Source organism: Phytophthora infestans, genomic scaffold, assembly GCF_000142945.1.
Source record: "Phytophthora infestans T30-4 supercont1.33 genomic scaffold, whole genome shotgun sequence".
Classification (NCBI taxonomy): Eukaryota; Oomycota; class Peronosporomycetes; order Peronosporales; family Peronosporaceae; genus Phytophthora; species Phytophthora infestans.
Window position 1 is genome coordinate 57,442 of NW_003303726.1, and position 2,572 is coordinate 60,013.

Genomic DNA, 2,572 nt, shown 5'->3' on the forward strand with positions numbered 1-2,572 from the left:
AAAGAACTAACAGTGGTCGACAGCATCGAGGACGCTTTTTTTACCTTTGCATAAAATTACATGTATCTCTTCACCGTCTTCATGCGATTCAAATGGTGGATATCTCGCTGATTTCTGTCGAGCCGTTGTTTCAGAAACTTGCTTTTAAGTAAGCTCTTATAAACGAGTAGATTACCCCTTATGAGGTACAAAATATTGTTGCTTATGTAATTTTTGCCAACAATCGACTAATTCAGATGCAAATCTACAATAAACTTTGTGACGGGGTCACACAGCATCTTGCGCTGGAGGAAGTTATCTTCCGAGAGTATACAAACTCTCAGTGAACGGCAGTTCACAGGTCCCCTCTCTTTTCAAAAGAGAGAGAAGTGACCTAATTAAGGTAGATTGTAAACTGAGTATATTTATAGGTAGATTAAGCTTGGGTTTAATACAAACTAAAAGTCACCTATAGAAATGCAATGTCGTTGACCAATGGTTGGCTTTGAACGACCTTGGTACTTTGTACCAAATATCCCGGTGTATGACGTGTCATACTCCTGAAGTGTGAAGTGTCACACTTCATGTAACCAGGGTACACTTAGGGATACGTACCCCGTTACATCCTCCCCCACTTAGGTTCGGTTTACCGACCAAATCAGAATGAAGAGGTGTTCGTCACAAACTCTCATTCTCAAAGTTGAAACCATCGACTTGGCCGCGCGAGCGCGGCGGAGGCTCACTTCACAGTTAGAGCCTCGAGCAGCAACCTGTGCGCTCTTCGTCAAGGTCTCCACTTCGACCGTTATCATGCCTCGTGGCACTGCAAAGAGCGGTGCTAAGACACGCTCCAAGGCTGCTGCCGGTAAGGCGCAAGCCAAGAGCACTAAGCCTCACGGCAAAGGCTCTGCACTCAAGGAGGCTACTCAGGTGGCCTCCGAGGCGATCGGGTAACGCGGCTGTGGACAAGCGCGCAAGCAAGCGCCGCAGCCCGTCGCCCTCATCTTCAGACAATCGTCCGAGCCCTCGGTTCGTGGAACATGAGTTCAACTCGGGCAGTGAGGACGATGCCGAGTCCGAGAGCACTCACGATGCTCCTGCGGACTCTGTGGGAGGGCATAGCCCAGTGCCCAGTAAACACAAAGATGACAGCGTGCAGTCGCTTGCTAGTGATCAAGGTGAGCACAGTCCTAGGACCTCTGTGCGCTCTGAGAGTCCGGCCGACAAGGCTAAGGGCGCTCCCACAGCCGGTGGCGATGAGGAAGAGAATCCTCGAAAACGTCTCTCGCTTGCCGAGGGTCTTGCGCGTGCTAAGGCCTCCAAAGCCGAAGGCGCCAAGCTCTCAAAGAAGCGTACTGCCTCTAAGTCTCCACTCCGCGAGGAGAAGGAGACTCGAGCTACTGTTGTCGCTAAGGTTCGAGAACGAGACGTACCCATCAACGATGTCGCTCCAGGATTGGAGTCCACATGAAGCCGGAGCTGCTCTCCAGAAATGGAAGAAGAAGCTTCGGAAGGCGTTTGGCGCCGTTGGCATCAATGCCGGAAAGCAGCCTGTGAGTCGACCGATGATTCAAGATGAAGATCCGTCTAAGATTCCACTGCCGCCGACGCCCCAACGACTCGTTCGTACTCCTCCGATCAAGCGTGGAGCTGAGCGTGGTGCCTTTGGCACTACCGAAGCTTCACCGTACTTTCAAGACTCGCACATGGTTACGCCACGTTCGGAGAGCCGTATGCAACGTATTTACGCAAGTAACGAGGGTTCGTTCGGTCGCCGAGGCGGTGCGCGAGCTCCTAAAGGTGGTGCCGGACGTCGTCAAGTCGACAGCGATGGTTCGTCCAGTGACGATGACATTTTGGTGCGTACATTCGACGAGGAAGATCCTCAACTCGAGTTGATGCGTCAGATGAATGAGCTAGCGACGCTGAACGACGTGGACCCAACACCGAGGATTGAAATGTCTTCGCACCGACCGCTGGATCGCATCACGCCGTTCTCAGGCTCTCGCAACAAGAGCGAGAACTGTATGCAGTGGCTCCGTGGGTTCGTCTATGAAATGACTGGAACCCACACAGATGCCGATAAATGGTGCATTCCATTTGAGCTAAGTCTCCGGGACGGAGCCATTCATTGGTTCCGTCAACTTCCGAAGAAGACGAAGCGCAAGTGGAAGCTGTTGAGCGATGCGTTTATCCGCTACTACTGCTCGCAGTTCACGCAGACGGCACTGTCGCGTTACTACTCCGCCAAGCGGGAACGTAATGAACATCTGTGCGACTACATAAACAGGCTGAATGGCTACGCTCGGACCGCCCGTCTACACTTTGAGAAGAGTGGTCGCGACGCGAAAGAACACGTACAGCAATTCCTGGCAACATGCGACGATGACAAGCTATCGGAGAGTCTCTACCACGCTCGAGTCGCCGACATTCACGAGCTCGAAGAGATCATCGAAGATGTTCTCAAGGGCTGTACTCTTCTTGAAGAGCCACTTGAATCGCCTCTTCGAGGGTGCTTGCCTGCACCCGGAACAGCTGAGTGCGTAGCGGGGCCCACTCGAAGGCCGTCCATGAACACAGTCATCTTGATGTG